At 38.3% G+C, this 27,079-nt stretch overlaps 2 long non-coding RNA genes across 3 annotated transcripts in view; one reads left to right on the top strand and one right to left on the bottom strand.

Annotated features, from left to right (window-relative positions):
- LOC309608954 overlaps nt 1-27,079 on the bottom strand; it is a 1,139,914-nt gene that overhangs the window by 262,591 nt on the left and 850,244 nt on the right. The window lies entirely within an intron of this gene.
- The window catches only part of LOC309608947, a 36,622-nt gene continuing 31,989 nt past the window's right edge, over nt 22,447-27,079 (top strand). For both annotated transcript variants that reach the window (XR_014233161.1, XR_014233162.1), the window contains exon 1: nt 22,447-26,144. This is a non-coding gene — a long non-coding RNA (uncharacterized lncRNA). The remainder of the gene's footprint in view (nt 26,145-27,079) is intronic.

Raw genomic sequence — 27,079 nt, 5'->3', positions numbered from 1 at the left:
ATCTGAGCAACGCTGAAACTTTCTGCACTCCCTGCTCACAATTACCTGTCTGCAAACATTTGCCAACTGGCTGAACTTGCCCTCAGGTAACCTCCTCCATCGAGGATGGCTGGGGCCCACCAGCATCACGGAGCAGGTGCTCGCCCACACAGACTGTGACGAAGTTCCTGCAAAGTCCCAAATTGGAACTCCCGGTGTGCATCAGTCCATCAGTCTCCGCCCAAACCCCCGTGAACAACATTTCTGATGAAATATATCCAGAATTTGAGCACTTCCCACCAGTTCACTGCTAGCAGCTTGATTCACACCACCACCATCTCTTAGCTGGGCTCTCGCAGTCGCTTCTTCACTGCTCTTCCTTGCTCCACGCTTTCCCTCTTCAGTAAACTCTCCACGCAGCAGTCAGCATGATCCAGTGAGGATGCAAGGCGACCCACACCACTCCCCTGCCCACTCCCTCCGGTGGCTTCCCGTCTCGCTCACAGTAAAAAGCCAAGGTCCTCAGATCGGCCTAGAAGACCCTTCACGATCTGGCCTGTCACAGCTTTTTCTCAGGACCCACCTCCTCACTTTCTCACTCTGAGCTAGACTTTTCTTGTTCTTCCTCATCCTACCAGACAGGCTACCAACTCAGAGCCTTGGCCTTGTGCTTCCCCTTCCTGAACCTGCATCCCTAAGATTGCCGCACAGCTGGCTCTCTTACCTCCTCCAGGTTTTTTGTCAGATGTTGCCTTATCAGTAACGGTGTTCTTCATAGTCCTATTAAAACTTGCAACCCGCTACCCACACTCTCTATCTCCCTTTTCTGATTTATTTCTTTTCATAGAACTTATCACCATCCAACTTTTTCTACATTTGACTTTTATATTTATATATATTTTTGCTGTCTGTCGGGCTTTCTTCTATATTCCCAGTGACCTTGTATTCTGGTCTACTCCTGAGTTCCCAGAAGCTTCATAGTGCTTGGCACATAGTAGGTGCTCGATAAAAATATTTGTTGAATCTGTGAATGAATAAATGAGTAAAAATGGTGACTGAAACCTTGCCCTAAATTTCCCTCCCAGGTCCCAGAGAAAACAAAAATGCCCTGATGGACACAGAAAGCCCAGTGTTCTGCGTGTCAGGCATGCTGGTTCTACTTTCTTGTGAACTCTGAAATGCATTTACTGTGAACACTCCACACATCACCACCTGTTCCCTTTTAACAAGGGGTTAGTGGTCACAAATGGAAACAGACAGAAGGAAGAGCTGGCAGAATGAAAATGCAAAGTTCTTTGTACCCCCTTGGCTCGCCCCCTTGAGAATTCCAAGCATTTCAAACTGTGGCCGTGGTTCTTCCTTCAGCCTGACCCATACTTTGCTCCTTTCACAGAATTTCACGGGAAAAAATTACAATAATTTTTATGTATAATACCACGGCCACCTTGAGCCGGCACTAGGGCTGTATGTACACATACAAAATGAAGTAAAGGATTAAGGCCATTTTTCAGATAACAGAAAACCAGAATCCATCAACTAGATGGTTTGTTCAACCTGAAAAATTTCTAAAATTTCCTCACTTGTCCACTTCACTTTGAAACTACACCTTTAACCGCCAGTTCACATGTTTTCTCAAAAACACAGAAATCTTTCCCACCTCTGTTAGGTAAGGTAATTTCCATCTAAATTTCCCTATACAAATGTCAAAGTGCTTGTGTTATTAGTTTCCTACAGGGTTGAAATACAGATGACTTGGGCTACAAAATATAGTCATGTAGATATCAGAGTCAGAAAAACTAGAGGGGCTAAACTTTTCATCCAGTAAGAGTCAAATCCGAACCCTTGCGGGGTAGCAATTCTTGAACACCTGGGGCATTTGAATCAGACTTCACACTCGAGAAGTACCTAAGGATCGGACTTCTGTTGGGTCCATGGGAAATGGCAGCATGCTTGCTGGGGCACCCTGCCAACACTGGCCCACTGAGTCAAATCCCAAAGCCACCCGTCTCTCCTCCCTGCCTGCTGACCTGGTCTGTCTGTCCCTCCACCCCCCGGCCACATGGCACAGAAGTCCTGCAGACTAAGGACATTCCTTATTGGATGCAGCTCAGTGTTCTTGGATTTTACGGGATCTCCAGTGATACAACATTCCTTTGAATGGTGTTCTTCTTGAGACATCACTGCAGCATTCCAAAGGGAAGGTTTTCATTCAGCTGGCTGACCAGGGCCACGTCAACTCTCAGTCCTCTCGTAGATTAATTTTTCTTCCCTCTATGGTAAAGAACCACTTTCAGTCATTTATGAAATTAGAATTAAACTTTCATTTGCATAATTAAGTTCAAGAGTATGTTATTTTCACTTCCTTGAAGATTAATTGGTTATGATCTCTGCCTAAAGATGGTAGATGACATATTCCACTTGCATTATTTTGGTGGACTTTTACTCTATTTTTAAACCTCCACTGCATTACAGATAGAGCATCTTGGAAATTATTTGAAAGCAGTAATTAAACAAATCTGAGTCTCTACCCACTTTAATTGACTGAAGTTTTTGGCCAGATTTGGTGTCCCCAGAAGTTCATGATATTAACCACAGCACAAAGTATTTAATCCACTAACTTCTGGAGCATTTATATTGACTGAAGCTTTTGATATACAATACTTATGCTGAGAAACCTTTATCCATTCCCTCTGTCAATCCATGAACATTCTACTACTACTTTCTTCAAATCTAGGCTTCTTCTAAGAAGCAATTTAATAATAATAATAATTCTATTATAATAATTATTACTTTATAATAAAAATTATAGTTATAATAATGCTAATAATACAATAATTATAATACTATTAATGATTATTATAATAATAAGTTATATTAATCATATAAATATTATAGTAATAATAACAGTATAGGAATAGCTGTCATATAACTTATTTAATTTTCACAAATGACCATGATGTTGGTATTTTTATTATCCCCGTTTTATTGATGAGAAATCTGAGGCATGGAGAAGTGAAATTATGTGCCTTAAGTCAAACAACTGGTATATCAAGGCACTGGGACCCCTTCTCTTTCTCACTCTTGCTCTGATGATTCAAATATTCTCACTTCCAGAATGTGCTTGACCACTTTCTACACTAATTGTTCATCACATCCTTCTGGAAATGATGAACCTACGTATATGTTCTTTCTACTTATTCATCCCACAGATTCACTCTTCAAGACCCAACTCGAGTGCCCCTCCTGCATGAGGGCTTCCACAGTGCTCACACGCAGAATCAGCCACCCCCTCCTCAGTGTTCCTAATTATGTCTGAAATGGGCTTCTATTATTGCACTTATCACATTGTCCCAGAAATGTGCCCCTGTCCCTTGAACTCAGCTTTCCAGCTTTACTTACTGACATCTCTGTCTCCAGTGCATGGTACAGTGACCAGTGCATCAGACGTGCTACACAAAGGATGGTTTTATAAATGAAACATGTGTTTCCCAGAAACATAGGAAATGACTCTTCTGTGTCTTTTGTCCCTGCCTGCCCTCCCTCTCCTCAGACCTCTAGAGCTGTTGGATCTCCCCAGTTGATAATTGAGTGAGGTGGCCAATGGCTAATTTCCCCAGAAGCAGAAATAACCCAAGGTTGTACCACCACACCAAGGGTCTTTAGCTAACAGCAAGGTCAAAGGGCAAGTTGGGATTGAGCTGGCAAAATCTATTGCCTCCCTCCTCCTATCACGAAGGGTAGCGCTTGGCTTGGGGGTGAAAGGTCAGAAATGGTGATTCCGTGTATGTGCATCCACACACGCATGTGTGGGGTCATTCCCTTCAGCTCAGTTTATTTATCTTTTCAGCTAATATTTGGTAAATGTCTTCTGTATTCCATGTGTTGGGCTGGGTGCTGGGAATACAATTTGTCCAAATAGTAGAGAGGTCAGATAATGGTCCCTGCCCTCATGGAGCATATAGCTGACTGGGGAGACATGAACATTGATTGCATTCTCTGAAGAGTTATTCGGATCTGTCGGATCATGATTCCTCATCACTTACTGGCCAGTTACCTCCACACTTCTCTCTGCCACCGCAGTCTCTGTCCTAGGCTCTTGCCCCAGGCTCAGGGCCATAGATGAACAACCACATTTAGTGCCTCGGCTGCACCTCAGTGGCACAAAAGATGGGAAAGGAAACTACGTTCATAGCTGATAACCAATATTTACTGAGTAGTTATCACACACCAGACCTTATGCTTCATGTATTATTTAATGATCACAGTGACCACTGAGGTAGATGCTGTTATTAAGCCTGTTTTAATAACAGTAATTGCTAATGACATTTAGAGAGGTTAAGGAACCTGCCCAAGATTAAACAGCTAGTAAATTAACTCTCCAGAGTTATGAAAACACTAGCGCTTTACTGTCATAAATTTATGCCCCCAAATTAAACATTTTAGGATACCAAAGTACTTAATTCTTCACTTTCCTTTCTGATTTATAACATATAAAGCATTTATAAATAAATTATGTCTTTTAATCTTTACGGTAATAATAGAAAGAAGGTGTTTGAGCTTCAGCTGATAGATAAGGAACCTGAACCTTAAGTTTTCCAAGACTATGGGGCCAATAAGCTGAGGAGTCAGGGTTTTCATCTATCAATCCGAGCTATACCCAGGTTGCCTTCATAGAACACCCCAGAAAGAAACAACATCCCAGAATCTTTCTATAATTAGACTTCCAGAGAATTAAATTAGACCTTCTGCACTATTACAACTTCTCTTCTATCCATTTGGGGATGATTCTTAAAATATTAAAACAGTCATTATCAACCACATACGTACAAACCCATCTTAAAGACCAGATGACCTTTAGGTCAACATAAATGGGCTACTCTCAGTATTAACCAGAAATAGCCATTTTTTAAAGGAGAGAAATGGCTGCAGTGACAGAGGATATCAGAGGTCTGGTATTCATGCAGCTGGCATAGCCACGCACTTGCATCACTCTCGTGGGGGCCATGTGCCACTGCTCCCACAACCACTCAGGGTCAAAGGCGAGTCCTGTGCACAAATTTAGAAAGCTAGGTTGGAAGGCCCGCTTTTCCGCTTACTTAACTCTGAGGTCTTGGTTTCCTCCCCTGCACATGGGGATGATAACAGGGAAGAACACTTGCCTCCTTGGATCGTCGTGAGGGTTGAACAAGAAAACGTAAACAAAATACATACCTCATGACTCAGTTTTCCCATCTTTAAAATGGGAATTAATAATAATACCAACCTCAAAGGACTGTTGTGAGGATTAAATGAGTCAATTTGTGTAACGTACCGGACAAGTGCACAACATACGGTGCACGCAATACAAATGTTAGTTTAAAAAATATAGTTTATCTCATTTTATGTTGTCATTTATAGATTTCTATTTCTTACATTTTATAACAATTTGGAAATAAATATAATGCATAGGGGGTAAAAAAAGAAAATGTAAGCAAAGAATCAACATACTAAGGAATAAGTAACCTGTATGTGGATGGCAACGATTGTTTAAACCCTGAGACATGGTCTAAGCAAAATTAAGTGCAAAGAGTTATTCTGCATCTGTAACCGCTCCACTGAAATAGTATTTAGAGTTTATAGTTCTCCTGACAATAAGGGCTAAACACTAAAATAGTTGGAGATTATATGGCATTTTGAAAATAAGATGGGGTTAAGAGTTAGGCAAATCTGGATTTGACTCCAGTCTCTGAGTTACTTGAACTCTCTGAACCTCATTATTCTAATCTGTGAAATGAGGATAAGAGTATCTTTCCTGTAGTGAAGACTATAGTAAGTACAGAAAGAACCTAATGGGGAGCTCAGCGATGGAGGGGACTGGTTTGTCGTGTGTGCTGTTGAATCTGCAGGGTGTTACCCAGTGGCTCTACGCAGCAAACACTTGCTTGTTGAGCTAATGAGAGAACTTTGCTGGCACAGGGTGCATGCTCAATGTCTCATCATTATTTTTATTAATAATGCTTGCCGGTAGTAGGGGTTGGGGCTGAGGCTGTGCAGGGCAGGTCACCGTGCCCACAATGTAATGGCACAGCTGGTCTTGCTGGAGGGTCACTATGACATATTGACTACAGCAGGCACCTTATCACCCCAAATTTAAATGTCATCGGGAGGTGAAGGACACCTTTATCAGCACCCCATTTTGGCAGTAAAAATCTGCTCTGTTTAACTCTCCTTATCAGCAGGGGCAATGATATGTTCACATATTGATCCATTGCTTCACAAATGTTCTTTTAGAACCCAAACTCCAAGTCCAGAGCACCCCATGACTGAAATCCTATTCGTGTTGCTACCTACGTAGATAGCTAGACCAAAAAGCGATAGTTTTTGTAAAACTTGTCCCTGTATTCATGATTTCCATGAGTGAATTCAGTCATGTTTATCAAGAAAACTCAAATGCTGAGGGTAGAATTGGGAGGGGCCCTTATACATTCTCAAAAGCAAGCCTGGGTCTTTGAACTAACTTTTGGAGACAAATGTATGTTCTTAGCACTAAACTGTGTGCATTAAATTTTTACGTTACCGAAACATCTTACTTTCTCATTAAATTATCCAAACAATTCTCGAAGGTAACATAATTCTGCCTTTACAGATGGGTACCAAGACCAGAATCAGCTGTGAATAAATGACTAACTTCTTGACATGCTCTAAATTAAAATAACATCTACACTGATTTTCCTTTGGTGCCCATACAATTTTCTAAGATGCTCTTTTGACTTTATGAGATAAAGGAAATAAAATAGCTTCGATCTCTTAACTTCCAGTAAATAGAGGCTTTGCTAAGCTGTACTTGGGATGGGGGAGGGGCAGATACTCATAATATCACGTTGGAACCTCGATTAGCGTACTGAAAGATCTCCAGATTATTTTATAGTCATAATCAAAAAGTAATCCAATGGCTATCGAGGAATCTGGAAGAGATTCCACAACTTGTGTTATTCTGAGATTATTTGGCGCTATGGCATCTTTATAATGAAAAAGGAAACAAGAGTGTGAGAGATTAATTTAGATATTAATGTAGAGATTTCATTCCTTTTTTGTGAGGTGATACATGACCACCCAGAACCAAATACCATTTCCACAGTGTGTTTTTAGTTCTTAGATGTTATCGGTGAGACTGAATTTCAGTGTACAATTTGTTATCAACAAGGACCAAGTACATTGGGATACAATTATGCCAGGATGCACTTGTTAAATGTTTTGGGGTTCCTTTTCTGCATGGCTTACCCTGTACTTATAGAAAAATAAGTATAACTTACCCTGTAAGTTTTCTTGCTTACCCTGGTAAACATAGGGTCATTTCTGCAAACCTCTATCTGATTGATAAATGGCCTGAGCGACTTGTCCCAGGGGTGGACATCTCTGCTTTGGGGATAATGGACAAAAAAAGCCAAGGACACGTTTGTAAATGAGGTCCAGACCTTCTGTCCTCAACAGCATTGATTCTGATTTGTCCCAGATTCGTAATATTAACATCATGCTTTGCAGTTGATAAAAAGCCTTCGTATCCAAGTCTCCTTTTGTTTTCATCCAGGGCGGCAAATACACAAAGAAACTGAGGGTCTGAGAAAGTAACTGACTTGCCCAAGAGATACCAGTAGGAAGTGCAAGAGTTCAGATCCGTGTTTCTCACACCTGAGTGTGCATTAGCGCTACGTGGAGAAGTTGTTTGCTGGGCCCCAACTCCACAATGTGTGAATCCGCAGATCTGGGTGAGGCCCTAGAACTTGCATGTCTCACAAATTCCCAGGGGTTGCTGATGCTGTTACCGCTCCAATGACCCCACTTTGAGAAGCACCAGATTAAAAGACAAGCCTTCTGATTCCTAAGCCTGGTCTCTTCTCTCTAAGCCACACTTCCCTACAAATGGCAGCAGCTCCAACTGGCTTTCTCCTCCAGCTGTTTAAAATTCATCTTTCTTTAAAATGTAAAATGCAAAGTTTTATTTGAACATTTCAAACCTTTACCATTGAATATCTTCCACCTTATTAGAATATTTGAACAAAAATGGAAAACACCTTTTTTTTTCTACTGGTAGAACAATGACTAATCATGGTTTTAAAGACTATTTAAAGAAAAACTATGGTTTGACAAGAAAATGTGAACTGTTGAATGTATTGTGGCATTCATATAAATGGCCTCATTTGCTGAAAGGAGACATTTAATAAATAAAGGTGTAGTCTGGTTGGAATTGGTATTATCATGCCCCAAACTCTATTACTGTTCCCAAAATGAGACATATTTGAAGGATTCTATAGCATCTAGGAAACCCCAATTAGTTTCATTTGAAAAGCAATAGCCTATTCCACATCTTCAGTATGAAACATCAACTCACTTTCAACCAAGGTCTCAGCCTCGACACTATTGGCACTTGGGCCAGATGTTTCTTTGTTGGCGTGGGGGAGGGAGAGAGGCTGGTCTGTGCATTGTTGGATGTTTAGCAACATCACTGACCTCTACCCACTAGCTTCCCGGAGCACCTCCTTACATTGTGACAACCGAAAATGTCTCCAGACATGACCAAATGTTCTGAACCAAGACTTTAAGGGGAGGGAATATAAACTAAGTTCCTACTCCATGCTCGAGGCTGGGCAAAGTATTTGCATGTGAGATAATTGGGTTGTTTAAATTAGTGTGGTTAGAGAGTTGCTGGAGAGACATCAACCCCAAAACGTCTTCTTTTCTTGGGTGCTGTTCCTGAAATCCCACTAAATGTATTTTTTTTTTTTGCGGGAGCTGCTAAACACTGCCTGTTCGTTTCTATGAAATTCTTCAAAGGTGCAGGGGCTTCGGAAGTAGTAACGCACTATCACTCATGCTTCAGTGTGACTTCAGTTTAGGGATACTGGATAACCACAGAGAGGCTAGGACAGGAGGGTCCAAACCTTTTTTTAGTTTTGATCATGTTGATACTTGTAAATTGTTTACATTTGTTTCTCTGCTCTGTAGTATTTCATGGTGGTATCTTCATGTATCCTCTATTCGTGTATATTCATGTATCCTTTCTTAATGGACATGTGTGTTATTACTCTCCAAAGAGGTTGTAGCAGACTGGGAGATCCTGATTCTAGCATCAAAACCCTATACTGGACACTATCAAATATCTGACATCATTAGACTTTTTATTTTTACAAACTGGAAGTGTTTATACTCTCTCACTGTTGCTTTATTGAATTTTTCTGATTACTATCGGTGATATTATTGGGGTTTTTACTTCCTCTCTGTGAATTACTTATTCATAACCTCTTCTCATTGCAGGGAGCTGGAGATTTGGGACGGATTTTTTGCCATTTATTTAATAATTAATTGAAATTGTTTATATATTTTAAAATTGTCTTTAGCCCTTTAATTTGCATTTTAAAAAATCTGTGGCTTATCTTTTTATTTGTTCATAGTGCCTATTTTTATATAGATATTTAAATTTTAATGTAGTGTCATTTATAATCAGACTTTTCATTTACTGCTTATGCTTTTTGTGTCTTATTTCTGGTATCATTGTTTATCCAAATATTTTAAAGAATTTTTTTTGTTTTTTTCTTCTAAACCTTAAAGTTTTGCATTTCACATCAAGAACTTTAACCTATCTAGAATTGCTTTTTTGTGAAAGGTGTAAGGTGGAGATTTAATTTGGTCTTTTTTCTATAATACAAGTCAGGTGTCCTGGAACCAGATAGTAAATGGTTCTTATTCCCCACACCAATGTGTAATGGCACCTCTCTCATATACTAGACGTATAACACACACACACACACACACACACACACACATACACACACACACACACACACAAAGTCAGTTTGTTTCTGAGTTGTCTATTCTGTTTTATTAGGCTGTTTCTCTACACCTACTACAATATCACCCTGCCTTTATTAATCTGGCTCTATAATAACTCAGTATCTAACCAGGCAAATTTCCCTTCCTAATTCTTCTTCAAAATTGTCTTGATTATTCTTGACCCTTCATTTATCTATATATATTTTAAGATTAGCTTTCTGTCAAGCCCATGAAAAACTCTGTCAGGGTTGTGACTAGTTGCATTGAATTTATAGATTTATTAGATGAAAATTGACATTTCTATGATATTAAGTATTCCCCTAACAACATATATCTCTCTCCAAAGATTATGTTCCCTTATGTACTTCAACACATTTTTATAATTTTCTCCATAAGGTCTTTCACAAACTAGATAACTTATAGTTACTTAAATAGTTACTTAGATGCGTAGATTATTTATATTTATTAATATATTTTGGAAAAAGTTCCTTTTATATTCTGGATATGTCTTTTATCAAATATATGCCTTGCAAATATTTTATCTAAGTCTATAGCTAATCCACATTTTTTGGATTGGAACTGCTTATGATCTATACAACGCTAAATGGAAGTCAATAAATGGTATCCTTGATTTATTTCTGATTTTGAAGAGAATGCTCCTATCAGTAATTATAATGTTTGCTTTCAATTTGAGGCAGATTATCTTTATCAGATTAAGAAAGATTCTTTCAATTCCTATTTGAAATTTAAAATGATGATTGCATTGTATTTTGTAAATGTTTTCAAATGACCATGTGGTTTTTTTTCTCCTTTAATCTGCTCATGTGATAAACTACGTTAACAAATATTTCTAATATTAAATCATCTTTACCCTCCTATGATAAATCCTACATCTAAACACACACACACACACACAGAGTTGGGTTCTACTTACTGGTATTTTATTTATGATTTTTTGCATATATACTCATGAAGAAGATGTGCCTTTTAAGTTTTCTTTCTGATACTAGTTTTTCTGCTTTTGCTGTTAAGAAATTTTTAGCCTCATGAGATGATTTAGGGAGCTTTCCTTCCTTTGTTGTTTTCTGAAAATGTATATAGCACAACAATCATCTGTTCCTGGAAGATTTGACAGGTCTCTCCAGTAAAATTACGTTGGCCAGTTCTTTTTTATAACAAGGAAAATTTGAATGTAGATCAAATTTATATACTGACTAAATAAATCTGCTCATGCCTTCTCGTTTTTTTTTTTTTTTAGTTAATTATAGTAATTTATATTTGTCTAGACTACTATTTATTTTAGTAATTTTAAACAAATTTATTTGCATTAAGCTGTTTATCACTACATTTTTAACTATGTTCTCTGTACTTATTTGTGCCTTTAAACTTCCAATTTTGTTTATTTCTTCTCTTTTTCAAAATTAGTCATGCTGGAGAAATTTTTAAAATTTTTATTGGCATATAGTTGCTTTACAATGTCATGTTAACTTCTGCTGTACAAAAAAGTGAATCAGTTATATGTATACATATATCCCCTCTTTTTTGGATTTCCTCCCCATTTAGGTCACCACAGAGCACTGAGTAGAGTTCCCTGTGCTATACAGTAGGTTCTCATTAGTTATCTATTTTATGTAGAGTAGCGTGTATATGTCAATCCCAATCTCCCAGTTCATCCCACCCTGCCTTCCCCCCTTGGTATCCATAAGTATTTTCTCTACATCTGTGTCTCTATTTCTGCCTTGCAAATAAGTTCATCTGTACCATTCTTCTAGATTCCACATATAAGTGATATTATATGATATTTGCTTTCCTCTTTCTGACTTAACTTCACTCTGTATGACAGTCTCTAGGTCCATCCACGTCTCTGCAAATGGCACAATTTCATTCCTTTTTATGGCTGAGTAACATTCCATTGTATGTACCACATCTTCTTTATGCATTCCTCTGTTGATGGACATTTAGGGTGCTTCCATGACCTGGCTATTGTAAATAGTGCTGCAATGAACATTGGGATGCATGTTTTTGAGTTATGGTTTTCTCTGGGTATATGCCCAGTAGTGGGATTGCTGGGTCATACAGTAGTTCTATTTCTAGTTTTTTAAGGACGTTCCATACTGTTCTCCAAAATTACTGTACCAATTTACATTCCCACCAACAGTGTAGGAGGGTTCCCTTTTCTTCACACCCTCTCCAGCATTTATTGTTTGTAGATTTTTTTGATGATGGCCATTCTGACCAGTGTGAGGTGATACCTCATTGTAGTTTTGATTTGCGTTTCTCTAATAATTAGTGATGTTGAGCATCTTTTCATGTGTTTTTTGGCCATCTGTATGTCGTCTTTGGAGAAATGTCTGTTTAGGTCTTCTGCCCACTTTTTGGTTGGGTTGTTTTTCTTTTTGATATTGAGCTGCATGAGCTGTTTGTATATTTTGGAGATTAATCCCTTGTCAGTTGTTTCGTTTGCAAATATTTTCTCCCATTCTGAGGGTTGTCTTTTCATCTTGTTTATGGTTTCCTTTGCTGTGCAAAAGATTTTAAGTTTAATTAGGTCTCATTTGTTTAATTTTGTTTTTATTTTCATTACTCTAAGAGGTGGGTCAAAAAAGATCATGCTGTGATTTATGTCAAAGAGTGTTCTGCCTATGTTTTCCTCTAAGAGTTTGATAGTGTCCGGCCTTATATTTGGGTCTTTAATCCATTTTGAGTTTATTTTGTGTTAGATAATTATTTTACTAGTCTTTTCAATAAGACAGCTTTGGTTTAGTTGTTCTTTCTCTTTTTTTTTTTACTAATATGTTTTCTTTATTATTTCCTTCCTTCTACTTACTTTAGGTTCACAACGTTGTTTTTTCCTAACTTTTTGATTTATTTAGCTCATTAATTTTTAATTTTTCTCCCTTTCTAATTTATGTGTTAACTATCATAAATTTTCTCCAAGTCCTAGTTCCATCTTATAATCTTTAAAATGTAGTGCTTTCATTTTCATTTAATTTAAAATATTTTGTAATTTCAATAACACATTTTAACCAGTAAATTATTTTAAAATATATCTTGTTAATTTCCAAACATAGAGGTTTCTAAGTAGAACGTTATTATTGTGTTTTATACTTACCTGTGTCATAAAGAAAAATCAGATCTGTACTTTGATTCTTTAGCTTTGTGACATTGTGTGTGGTTAATTTTGTAAATGTTCACTGTGTGCTTGAAGAGAGTACTATTCTTTAATTTTAGAGTGCAAGGTTCCAATATGTAAGATATATATTTAAGAGTTTTTATTTTGTTTTCCAAAATGTTTTGTGACTTTACTAATTATTTTGTCTGTTTAACTGACCTATCAGTTTCTCCACTGTTAACTTGCTTGTGAATTTGTCATTATCTAGTTGCGGCTTTATACAGTGTGAATCTAGATGGTCTGGTCCTTACTGGGCAGGATTGCTATAGTTTTATGATAAATTATTCCTTTTAGCATTATTCCTAATAATACTTTTTCCCTTCAATCATGCTGCACTTGCTTTATTTTGGTAAATATTTTCCGAGTATATACTTTTCCTCCTGATTACTTTCAGTCTTTCATTATCATTATATTTTAGTAAGAAAGTATTAATTTTTTATTATGAGTCCATAATTTTAAAAAGACTTTCTATCCTTTGGAGGTACATATTGGAATATTTATGGATTAAATGATGTGATATCTGGGATTTGCTTCAAATTAATATAGCAGCAGACAGGGTGGGGTGATAGATGGAACAGGATTGATATGAGTTGATTGGCACCTGGGGTTTACTAAATTATTCTGTCTCCTTTTGCATATGTTTCAAGTTTTCCATGGTGACAAAGTTAAAAGATAAAATAAACACATGTCAGTCTTGTTTCACATCCCCTCAAAAAAAAAAAAAGGTTGTATATAAGATTCTGTCTTAGCATACTGGGATGGAGGAAGGATGGAAGTCAGTGAGATGTGCTCCTACTGACCTAGAAGAAAGCAACTCTCATGTTTCTGGAGTGGGGCTTGTGGCAAGAACAGCAGGTGCCTCTGGCACCAAGAGTGGCCCCCAGTTGATGGCCAACAAGGAAGTGAAGACCTCAGCCCCACATCTGCAAGGAACTGAATTCTGCCAACAGCCCCATGATCTTGGTAAAGGACTCTGAGCCCCAGAGAGGAATGGAATCCAGCCAACATCTTGACTTCAGCCTTGTGAGACCCTGAGTAGATAATCCAGCCAACCTGTACCTGGACTTCTAACCTGCAGAAACTGTGAGATAATAAATAAGTATAGTTTTAAAATTCTAAAATTTTGCTAATTTGTTACACAGCAATAGAAAACTAATACAAAAGGATATACTGGAGACAGAGAGATTAGTTGGGTTATCAGAATAGCCCAGACCAAAATGGGAAGGATCTATATTAATACTGAGTCTATTGGAATGGAGATGATGAGAGCATTGAATAAGGATCTATTAAGAAATTAGACATAGTAAAACTGAATCACCCACTAAATGTCAACCTGGAATGTCCCAGAGTGACCTGAAGTATTTTGGGTAGACCTTGATGGCTTTAACCAAATTGGGGAGAGCAGAGGTGAGAAAGTTTCATTTGGAAATATGAGTTCAGTTTGGGACAGTTTGGGCTTATTAGCAAAAATTATTTCCCTATCCATACTTCTTTGCACTGAGACTCTTCAGCTCATCCCATCAAGAGGTGGAATCTATTCCATCCCTTTTCTCACCCCCCTTGAATCTGGATTGGCCTTAAGGTTAGGATTGGCCAATACAATGCAGAGGAAGTAATGATATGCCAGTTCTAAGTCTAGGCAACAAGAGGCCCTGAACACACTTCACTTCTTTCTCTTGGTACCATGTAACCCTCATGTGAGCGGGGAAAACCCAGGCTGGCCTACTGCAAGATAGAAGACCACATGCAGTGGAGACAAGCCATCTTGACTGAGGCCATCCTGGACCAGCCAGCCCCTACCCTACTAGGCAGCTGACCACAGGCACATGAGTGAGTCCTGCCAATGCTAGAAGAACCACCCAGCTGAGTTCAGTCCAAGTTGCCAACCTACAGAATCATGAGCTAAATTAGTAGCTCTTGTTTTGAACCACCAAGTTTTGAGGTAGTTTATTCTATAGCAAAGCTACCTTTTACAGACATATTAAGTTTGAGAAATATCCATTTAGGTATGTTCAGTGGGAAGTTTGGATTCTAGATCTGGATCTCAGTAGTGTAAATGAGGTTCTAGGTAGAGATTTAAGAGTGATCAGTATAAGGGTGGCCACTGATGTCAAGAATGTACACGGATATATTTCTTATTTTCTGAACTGATGTCAAGCATGTACGTGAGGATATTATTTTCTGAACAAGATGTTAATTTTCTGGTGATAATGACTACTGTGAAATATTGCTCTTCATTCGGCTCTACTGCTGTCATTTCTGAGGAGAAGCTATCATGAGATGAGTAATTAGGAAAAATGCCTCTAACAGAGTAATTGATTTTTCTGTTGAGCTGGTCTGAGGTGTTATACAGCTTGAATCATTCCTCTCAGAGTGAAATGTTTGGAAGACAAAGTTTAAATTTTCCCTCTCACTAGAACAGTTTTTACCTCTACTTCTCCTAGTAGACCACTCTACCTGATGTATATGTCATATCCATTCAGAGTGATCGCAGCGCAAAAGTGGCAGGTAACCAGCATCTGTGTGAGTCAACGTAACTGACAAATCTTCCTCCTGTAATCCTCGTGATTGCCCCGTAAAGTTGGGAGTTTGGCTATCCCCATTTTACAGATAAAGAAATGGAGATTCGTGAGTTATAAAAGTTGCTCAAGGTCACTCAGCAAGTAAATTGAAGAGCCAGGGTTCAAACCTGGTTTCTAACTCAAAGCCTTTTGCACTTCCCACCTCACTACCACATCCCAGATGAAGTTCTTTTCTCATGTACAATTGAGTTCAGTCCTCACCACTCTTTGTGAGGTGTTACTAATCATTTTAAAACTTCCTATGTCTTATAAAGCTTTATTTTTGTCCTCTGCAATGCACTTTTATACAGATTATATTACCCTGTCGAAAATCCCATGGACACCCCTCCACATGGCCCAAGAAATAGGACAGGACCAGACCGGGTCATGCTCCCAAGGGAGTCACGCTAACCTATCTTGTCATTAGAAATGGCTCTGAGTCTTTATCTGCCCACAACCTCTAATTAATGATCATTTAACTGTACTGTCAACTCTGCTTAAATCTGAGTGATACCAGTTGTTCCTTCCTTGGGCCAGCCAATAGCTACAGAGGAAGGCATTCATGCATGCCATTGTCCGGGTGGCTCTGGGCCTATAGCAGCCCAGTTTAATGGGCATTCAGAGCTCATTAGGGAGGAAACACATCGGGAGTGACCGCTCCGGTGCCACACGTTGCAACTAATAGCTCTGCCGAACAGAATCGTTTCTGTTTCTGCTCACTTGTTGTGAAATCCTTTCAATGTCAACAAGTGGCCGTGTCGGCAGGAGCCCGCCATCCTGCCCAGCAGTTTTATCCGTTGCTCTCCTGAGCCAGACTTGTGTCCTCCTCCATTGTCCAGTCCCACAAAAGAGCCTGAGCAATCACAAAGCCTTCACAGCCATTCATCATCAGCTCACCGATTCCACGGGCAAGATTGCCCACCAAAGTGTGGGCCTGTCTGTGGGCCTGGCATGTGTGGGTGCAAAGGCAGGACACTGGGCCTGTGGCCTCCTGCCTTGGGGATCCAAACAGAACAGACATATAAGGTTTGATTTCCTTACCCAAGAGATCACCAAAATGACATGTAATGTACAGAATTGGGCTAAGGAGGTTCTAAGAGCGTAATGGAAAAATTGCAGGTGGGGCGAGATTGGGTTTTTCTCTAGTCTGAAAAAGAAAGTGAACTCTCTGATCAAAGGGGAGATTGCACCAAATAGGTAGGTTTATCTACTCAAGCGTTGTATATCCTTTTATTCCCGAATAACTTGGTCCATTTGCCCAGTACATAGAAATGAAAGTTGTCTATAAAATGTCATGCAAACTTTCTAAGCTATATTATTAAGTTTTTAGAAAGATAGGTGATACTCTTGTTTGTGCAATGTTTTGATAACCAGGAAACTGAGAAGTGGTCATATTTGCCTGAAATACAGAAGCACTAAAAATGATTCTCCAAATACAGCCTCTCATACATTGGGAAAATGCTTTTTTAAAACTTTTAATTGAAATATAGTTGATTTACAATGCTGTGTTAGTTTCAGGTGCACAGCAAAATGATTCATATATACATATGTGTGTGTGTATATATATATATATATATATATAACTTTTTTCAGATTCTTTTCTATTATAGGCTGTTATAAGATATTGAATACAATATACAGTAAGCCCTTGTTGTTTATTCTATACATAGTATTGTGTATCTGTTAATCCCAAACTCCTAATTTATCCCTCAAAAAATGCTTTCTATTTTAACTAAAAGAATAAAATTTCCTGTCCTTGGATGTAATTCTTTATTCTTTCAGAGCTCTCCCAAGGAAGTGTCTATTGTAATTCATTCTGTATTTGACAATGTAGGCAACAAAGTGATAAAGATCCTAAACTCCCTAGGTCACCCTCCAAGCCCTAGGCCTGGCCTCTGTATGCCTTCTCGGCCCAGCTTCTGTATGTGGTTCTAGATATACTTCTTTTTTAATCCAGACCCTACTAGATTTTTGGATTATTGGTTTCTGTGTCTGAATCCCTTGCTAGATTGAGAGCTGCTAGAAAGCTATTTCTGCTTCTTGCTCATCTTAGATGACTCAGCACATTTCGATGAGTAGATGCTCAATAATATCAATAATTTGTTGAATTAAGCAGTCAGTGTCACAAAGTTGTCAACAAGTGAATGTCTGCCTTTGCATTTTCAACCTAGAGGTACCACAAAAAGTGATAAGGCTGTTAAACATTTCGGAGCATTACCTCTAGTTCACGCTATGCTAATTTGGGGCTTTAGGATGCATAGTTAGGTAAAAATCACTTCCTGATCAAAATACTTGCAGTAAGAAGAGCAAGTTTTTTAACATCCATGTTCTGATACACAGTATGTCACCGAATTTTTTTTGTGTTTCCCTAAGATGTGGCTCCTCTTTACAGTTATCTGTTATTGTTGTTACCATCATCATAGCTTCCAAAAATTGAGCCCATACTATATGCCAGTCACAAACTAATGCCTGTAGTCTTTGCTCGTTCAAATTCACCCAGCTGCTTTTATTAATGCCATAAATATGCAGGATAGCATGATGGTTGTGCAATCTTTCTGTGCATTATTGTAGCTGCAGCCCTTTTCAAAGACTGTGTATTCATAAAATATTCTGAAATTCCTCTATGGGTGTTCTGTTTCAGATACTGAAGACATGTTAAAAGGGAAGAGAATTCTGTTTCCTAATGGGCCACTCCCGTTTTCTTTGTGGTGCTTCTTTCACTCGGCACTTCCAAAAGATCACCGATTCACACGTGGGTTTTACCTCTGTCGGTAAAGACACACAATGCCAAGGTTAAGCACATGACCCTTGCTCCTTCTTAAGGTGAGCAATGACATGTGTTGGTTTCCAAAGGAAGTGCCCAGACGATGACTAAAAACTCAGACTCTGAAGTGCTTTTATAATTATTAAAATAAGCAAAACAAAAAAATATGAATTCCTTATAGTTTCATTTTTTAACAGTTTTTTTTTGTATCCACAGGAGGTTAGCTCCGACCTTCGCCAGTGCAATTTGGTCATAAATACTTTATATAAATTATCCCATTTAATCCTTCTAAGGATCCTATATAATAAGTCTTACTATGATCTCCATTTTGCACATGAAAAATTGAGGATTAGAGAAGTTAACCGATCTGCCCAAGGTTAGGGAGCTAGAAGGCCATGAAAGCAGGGTTCGAACATTTTTCTAGGGCTTGTGTCCTTTTTAAAAAAAATTTTTTTAATTGAAGTATAGTTGCTGTACAATATTACATAGGTTATAGATGTACAATATAGTGATTCACAAATTTTAAAGATTATACTCCATTTATAGTTATTATAAAATATTGGCTATATTCCCCATGTTATACAATATATCCTTGCAGCTTATTTTATACCTAATAGTTTATACCTCTTAATCCCCTACCCCTATAGTACCCCTCCCCACTTCTCTCTCCCCACAGGTAACCCCTAGTTTGTCCTCTATGTCTGGGTCTGCTTCTTTTTTGTTATATTCACAAGTTGGTTGTATTTTTTAGATTCTACATATAAGTGATATCAGACAGTATTTGTCTTTCTCTGGCTGACTTATTTCACTTAGCATAATGTAGGGCTTGTGTCCTTGACAAAAGTATATGCCTCCATTGGTTCCCCATTATGAGGCTGTGGCTGAAGTTTAAATTTGCCTTGCATCTTCTGGCTGCTGCAGATGGAAATGTCCTTAAGTCTCTTGTAGTGCCAGTGATACGTTGGCAATATTGGTCCAGTGTTCCCAGCAGGAATTCACTAGGAAGGCCTTTCTGCATGCAACCTGCCATCTCCTGTCCTTCCAGATCTACAAAAACAGCTCTTTGCTGCCTGACCACCTCTAACATTTTACAATAGGGCACCTCGGGGTTCGTTTTGTTTCTGTCTTGTGATCCCCACAGCATGTCACAGAAGAAGTGATATAGAACTGTGATGAAGAGCAGTTTTTGTGTCCCATCTGCATGGGTGGGGAAGGAAGGGTTTTGCAGCATGTTACTTTGGGGGACTTTAAAAAGGGTAATTGAATTGTTGAAATCAAATTTGGGGCCCCTGTCACAAATCATTACCTTGTCTTCCCTCCATCTATCTCCTTGTTCTTCAAATTAATGCCACATACCACACACTGACCTCCATTAGCTTAATTTGGTTGAGACATTTTCCAGCCCGTATCATCAAAAGGAGAAAGAAAATTATGTTGGCCAGGGGACCATCTGTGGAGTGCAAGATGTTCAAGAAGCAGGAATTTTTCTGCATTTTCTCATTTCTCATTTTTGAAACTACTTTATATACAACCCTAGATACTTACAGTTACTAACTCAGCACATCTCTTAGATCACTGACTTGGATTTGGTAAATAAGACTGGTATTTCTCTTGTCTAGGATGACATTCAAAATAGTCTTATCCTCACATCTTAACACATGAGCTACCCGAAAAATGATTAAGGCTTTGACTTCTTAATCAAACGTTTCTCTTAACTGAGAGGGCTGTACATAGCTCTCTAGGACTTTATTCTCTCTAGCATTTCACAAGAAATGCTGTGAAATAAAGTCATCTCCAAGCACGCCTGCTCAACACACAATTTTTAATGCATTGTCACATTAACCAGCACTGATTCCTTCCTTCTGTAAACGAAGTGGTTTTTCTAACCTCCCTGGTGGGTTAGTCATCATCAATATACTTCTGAGGTTTCAAAAATTTCTTCTATAGATGTAATGGTTACTGTATAATTCAATTTAACGTGCATTTTTAGAATGTGCTCTAGGAATTATTCCAAGCCCAAAGGACACAGCATGGAGAGGAAAGTACTCTTCACCAGAGTGCGGGTAGAGTGATCATTTACCCACAAAAACCTCAACGTATTCAAAAATCCTTCCCTGAACTCCATATAGGCTTAGGGAGGAAGCCTGGTGAAGTACATTGGAAAAGGGACAAGAGGTTAGATGGTGACCCTGATTCTTCCTTAACCAGCTGTATGACCGTGCTCATGTCACTCAATCTTGACAGATCTTAGCTTCCTCGTGTGTGTAACCAGGCCCTCGGACAAGATCTGGGTTTTCTATCCATCCCTGAACAAAGACCCTTTAAATATCTTTTCCTCCAGTTCCTTATGTTTTGAAAGACTTAATCTAAGAAAGAACATTTATTAATGATTAATTTTTTGTTCATTAATGATTTATTTTCTATTAGAGACATCCATAGTATTGCCAATCGGACTTGTTCATAAACATGACACCACAAGGTTACACTAATTTGATGATTGTAGCTGAAATCAATAAAATAAATTTTTGTGTGCATAAACCAAACATGCTTAGACTTTCTCAATTCATGGCACTCTTAGGGCCTCAATTTTTTTTCATGGTCCTCCTAGGCCAAAAAAAAAAATTGGCCATTCTGTTTACCAAGAACTTAGATCCAAACAACTCAGTACATATTTAGGTCCTAATAACTTAGTAGCCATTTGAAGAAAAGTACACATAAACTTTAAAAATATTTTTAAATTTTATTCTTATAAAACCACAATTATAGATGTATGTGCCTATTGGGCACGGGACACCTTAGCAAATCTTGGAATCGGATTTGTAAACAGATTATTAACAGATAATGATAAATTATTTCCTGTTCCACATTGATTTTCACATGGCACTCAATTGCTTTTTGTTGCAGCACTTACAGAATACTCACTTTCACAGGTAGGAAGTTATCAAAAGAAATGTAGCACAATTTAATGTTGAAATTATGAACTACCTTTAGCTAAAAATTCCCCTGATGTCTGACAGATATTGAGTACTGTTATTTCCCAGAAATATAAAATTTCCTGCAGGGTCTCTCTGAGTTCACTGAGGCCCCTTCAGGCCCCCTTCACTCCTATATTCCTTAACACGTAGTTTATGAACCACAGAACTAGGCAATTTTATCATGGCCAAATGCTTAATTTTCACTAGGCTTTCTTTAAATTATGAAAAGAACTCAGTGATGTCATTATGACTTTCAGAGACCCTCAAATCAGGAACCACTAGACCAGAGGGTCTAAGACTCTATGGAGTCCTTTTTTTTTTTTGCTAGCAAACTTTATTGCTTGACTCATATGCATAGTTTAAAAAAAAATAAAGATCAAATTTATCAAATCAGGAGATTTATCACATTCCCCAAATTTGGTTTTCTGGATTCTTTTTTTTAAATTGAAGTATAGTTGCTGTACAATATTATATGTTGCAGGTGTATAATATAGTGATTCACAATTTTAAAGGTTATGCTCCATTTATAGTTACTATAAAATATTGGCTACATTCCCTGTGTTGTACAATATATCCTTGTAGCTTATTTTATACATAATAATTTGTACCTCTTAAACTTCTACCCCTACACTGCCAGTACCCCCTTCTCTCTCCCCACTGGTAACCACTAGTCTGTTCTCTATATCTGTGAGTCTGCTTCTTTAATGTTATATTCACTAGTTTGTTGTGTTTTTTTAGATTCCACATATAAGTGGTATCATACAGTATTTGTTTTTCTCTGTCTTATTTGACTTAGCATTATGCTAAGTGAAATAAGTGACTTATTTCACTTAGCATAATGCTCTCCAAGTCCATCCATGTTGCTGCAAATGACATTATTTCATTCTTTTTTATGGCTGAGTAATATTCCATTGTATATATATACCACATCTTTGTTATCCATTCATTTGTTGATGGACATTTAGGTTGCTTTTATATCCTGGCAATTATAAATAATGCTGCTATGAACATTGGGGTACATGTATCTTTTTGAATTAGTGGTTTGTTTGTTTTTTTCAAATATATACCCAGGTGTGGAATTGCTGAGTCATGTGGTAGTTCTATTTTTAGTTTTCTGGGAAACCTCCATACTGTTTTACACAGTGGCTGCACCAATTTACATTTCCACCAACAGTGTATGAGAATGATTATCATCAAAAAGAACACAAATAACAAATGTTGGTGAGGATGTGCAGAGTCCTTCCTTTTAACTCTAATACTATACCATTCATTCTCTCCATATTTATTGAGCACCTACTATGTTTCAGAAATTGATCTAAGGTCTAAGGATACATCATTGAACAAAACAGACAAAAATCTCTGCCTTCATGGAACTTATATTCTAGTGGAGGAAGTCAGAAGATAAACAGAATAAATAAGTGAGTAATGTTGTTTGTTGAAAGGTGATGAGTGGAAGGAATCAGGAGCCCTTGGGGCAAGTACAGTTTTAAACAGGGTTAAAGGGAATAGTTCTTATTGAGTAAGTGACATCTAAGTAGAGACTCAAAGGATGTGAGACGTTAGTCCTACACAAATCTGGGAGAAGAGTGTTCACATGGGACAGTCAGGCATAGGCTCGAAGGCGGAATAGCATCTGGGTTGTTCAAGGACCAGCAAGGACACCAGTGTGACTGGATCAGAGCCATCAAGAAATGGAGTCACAGGCAAAGCAGGTCTGGAGGCAGAACAGGTAAGAACTGGTGGACCACTATAAGGATAATGTATTTATTTTCTTCTGAATGAGATGGAGAGCCATGGAAGGTTTTGAGTAGAGGTGGGACGCGATCTGATTTCTGTTTTCACATGATCACTTCAGCCGCCATATTGAAATAGACTATAGGGACAGTGGAAAATTACAGGGCTATTACAGTAATCTAGGTGGCAGTAATTATAATATGAGGTGATAACTTACAACACATAATTATAAATAACAAAATACTATATATTCTATATTATAGTAAGTATATATTATATATACAGTAATATAGTTGATGACAGCTTAAACTGAAGTAGTGGTAGAAATGGTAAGAATGGCTGGGATCCTGGATATATTCTAAAAGTAGAGACAAAGGGGTGCTCTGGTGGAGTCTAGAATGTGAACGAGTGAAGTTAGAGACTCCAAAATTTGGGGCATGAGGCAAAAATGAAATGCTATGACTTAAAAAATTTTAAAACATTAACATCACTCAGTCCATACAATAATAAAATTAACTTTGATGTTTGACCTTGAGTGTTTCTATTTTTTTCACCTTTTGCACTCAATACTACTTAGCTCAGATATTAAGCAATTTTACTAGGAAGTCACTTCAGAACACACTAACAACAGTTCAGTCCAGTCAGATGCATAACACAAACCACAGATATTTAATAAAAAATTATCTTTTCTCTAACAAGTATGCATCTTGAAGTTTATGTATCAGGCAGGGTCTAGGCTTTCTGGATGACTCCGAGATGAATCATACTTTGTTTCTGCCCTCGAGAGACATGCAGTTTAGGAGGGTAAATAAGATATTACATATAAAATATGTAAAGTAAAAGAACCAGAAAAGAGGTGTAGATAAAGTGCTGTGGAAAGTCAGAGGAGGAAGAGGTGACTTCTAGCATTTGATGTGGAAGTAGGGTATCAGGGGAAAGGACTCATGATGAAATGGGTCTCTACCAGTTGGATGGAACTTAATCCTGTAGAGATAAAAAGGAAGAGTAGCCCCTGTGGTCTATGAATTAAAACAGAGCCAAGATTGGATGCTTCCCTTTAAGGCTTATAGGAGGTAAGATTGGTTTTGATACCTATATAGAGAAGTCCTGAGTGGAGTTTGAACTTGATTCAATATGAAATATAGAACCACTCATGGTATTTCAACATGGAGCTAACTTGAAGGGACCCAACGTGTGAGACAGACGGGAAGGATGAGAAACCAATGACATATGGCATATGTAAGAAGGTAATAAAGACCTCAAATAGGCTAATGGTAGGGAAAGTAGAGACAAGGTCACAGATCTAAGAGATTGTAGGGTGGGCTGTTTCTCCTACTACTGCCTTGACTCAGAGGAAGACCTTGAGCAGATCTTTCTCACGTATACCCAAATACCTGTGTTGGAGTGATTTTCCTCTTATGCCACCATGCCCTCTCTAATATGCAGAGAAGAGCCCATTCTCCATCTCAAGGGATGGGTAGGAGGGGAGAGGTTTACGAAGTCAATGACAGGAGTTGCCCACACGTGGTTAAGTCGGTAAGTCATGGTAAGTCATTTAGAACTTAGATGTCCTAAGTCATTTCTGCTGGTTACTCTCCCTAGGCGAGCACCAGATGCCATCATGAAGGACCATTAATAGAGCTGCCAAGCATGGCCACGCACATTGCTCACTGAGGTGAAGTCTCCACAATGAGCACAGGCTCAGTTCCCCATGGTTTATGGGCGTGGCTAAGGATGACATCCACAGGAGTGTAGGCTGTGCAAGGCCTAAAAGGGATCAATCCTGGTCTCCTTGTCCTGGCGTCTACAAACTTCTCTCCTTATTCATACTCTCTCTGGTCCTCTAATTTTTCATTTTGACCCAAGATATCCTTACCTACTGGATGTAGATAGGGGAGCTGGAACTGACCACAAGTTTCTCCAACTACAGTATTCATACACTGAGTTCTCTTGGTGTCTTGGTTTTTGAACCCAAAGACCCAAGATTGTTTTCTTCTCTGACATCCCTTTACTGCTATGTGAATGGTGGTCATTGTAAGACAAAATGAGTAGGCAGCAGGGGACAGGAGAGGGGAGACACACTGTCTAATTTTTCCGAATAATATTCTGCTGTAAAATGCTGTAGAATTTGAATCTCTAGGCCTTGGTGACCAATTAGATGGAAAGGATGCTATGGAAATGGGAGCAGGTTTAACAACAAACTCAGATGTGGTCAAGCTGAGTTGGAGACGCTTGAGACATCCTTGGGGAAATAGGAAACCAAGTGTTGGGAGTGAATGACCACAGGAGTCTCTGCTTGAGGTTGAAGGTTGGGATTTTCTTTTTAGAAGTGATGACTAAGAATCATGGGAGAAAATAAATTGCTCAGAAGAAAATTGTGGAAAGAAAAAAGAAGGGAAATAGGAGGAGACCCAAGATGTTGTTATCACCAAAGTGTCAGGCTGAGTGGTCCTGGACAGAGGGGCAAAGAGTTATTCATGCTATAGCAAAATCAAGGGGCTTAAGGACTGTGAAAAAGATTTGAGTACTCAGACACCCTGATAATATTCTTGGCTGCATAGTAATCAATTATTTCAATATTGAGTTATCCCATGATACAACCTTTTTAAAAATTAGCAACAGAAGCTTCAGAATTATTCCCTTGGTGCTACAGGATAGTCAATCAATCCCAGCTGGATAGGGGCAGGATAGATTGGGTGGCGGGTGGAGGAGAGGTAGGAGAATACATTGCATTGAAGTCATTCAATAAATAAATAGCATTCTGAGAAAGAATGTCTCAGATGAGTTGTGAATTGCTGTAAAAGATGTATTCTTTTGTTGTTACAGTAGTAGAAGCAGCAGCTCAGTGTAATTAAGATTTCCATTAACTGAGACCTAGTTGTGAATTTTTTCATGTGGTAATATCAAAGAGACTTGAAATCTAAGGTGCTTTCAGCTAGGATGGAGTAACAAAATCCCAAATTTGAATCCTGTTTTTCCTCCTGCAAATTAACAAAAGAGTGTGTAAAAGGAATTTAAGATTCTTCTGTCTATTATTAGCTTCCTAGATCCTCAAAGTATCTCCAAGAGCACTTTCTATCGAAAAGCAGATGATGGAGAAACCTGTGTTCTTCCTGCTCTGTTCTCCAATGACTGAGACGTGTGGATGACAGGTAATAGAAGTCTCAGTCCAGGGGCTATTGGAGGAAATGAAAATCCTTTGTGCTTCCCCTTAAGAAATGCTAAGAATCAGAGAAAGCTATTCTCTAACAGCAAACCAAAAACTAGCTTTTTTTGTACATTGACCCTTGTCCCCAAGTGCTTTGATCAGTTACTGTCAGAGCATCTGTCACAAGTACTATTGATGACATCCAACCTCTCAATGCCCTCTTACACTGGTATTCTCTTATATTATGGAATTTGACAAACCACTAGATGAAATACAGTCAGCCCTCCCCTCCTCAGGTTCAACCAACTGAGGATAGAAAATATTTTTTTAAAAATTCCAAAAAGTTCCGAAAGGAAAAACTGGAATTTGCAGTGAACTATTTACATAACATTTACATTGTATTAGGTAAATATTATAAATAATCTAGAGATAATTTAAAGTATATGGAAAGATGTACATAGGTTATATGCAAATGCTATGCCATTTTATTTTTTTTTATTTTTATTTTTTTAAACATCTTTATTGGAGTACAATTGCTTTACAATGGTGTGTTAGTTTCTGCTTTATAACAAAGTGAATCAGCTATACATATACCTATATCCCCATATCTCCTCCCTCTTGTGTCTCCCTCCCACCGTCCCTATCCGACCCCTCTAGGTGGTCACAAAGCACTAAGCTGATCTCCCTGTGCTATGCGGCTGCTTCCCACTAGCTATTTTACATTTGGTAGTATATATAAGTCCACACCACTCTCTCACTTCGTCCCAGCTTACCCTTCCCCATCCCCATGTCCTCAAGTCCATTCTCTACGTCTGTGTCTTTATTCCTGTCCTAGGCCTAGGTTCTTCAGACCCTTTTTTTTTTTTTTTTGTAATTCCATATATATGTATTAGCATACGGTATTTGTTTTTCCCTTACTTCACTCTGTATGACAGACTC

This window comes from Balaenoptera borealis (assembly GCF_965194805.1).
Source record: "Balaenoptera borealis genome assembly, chromosome: 13".
NCBI classification, from domain to species: domain Eukaryota; kingdom Metazoa; phylum Chordata; class Mammalia; order Artiodactyla; family Balaenopteridae; genus Balaenoptera; species Balaenoptera borealis.
Note: the sequence above shows the minus strand (reverse complement) of the source record. Positions and strands in the feature narration are given on the sequence as shown.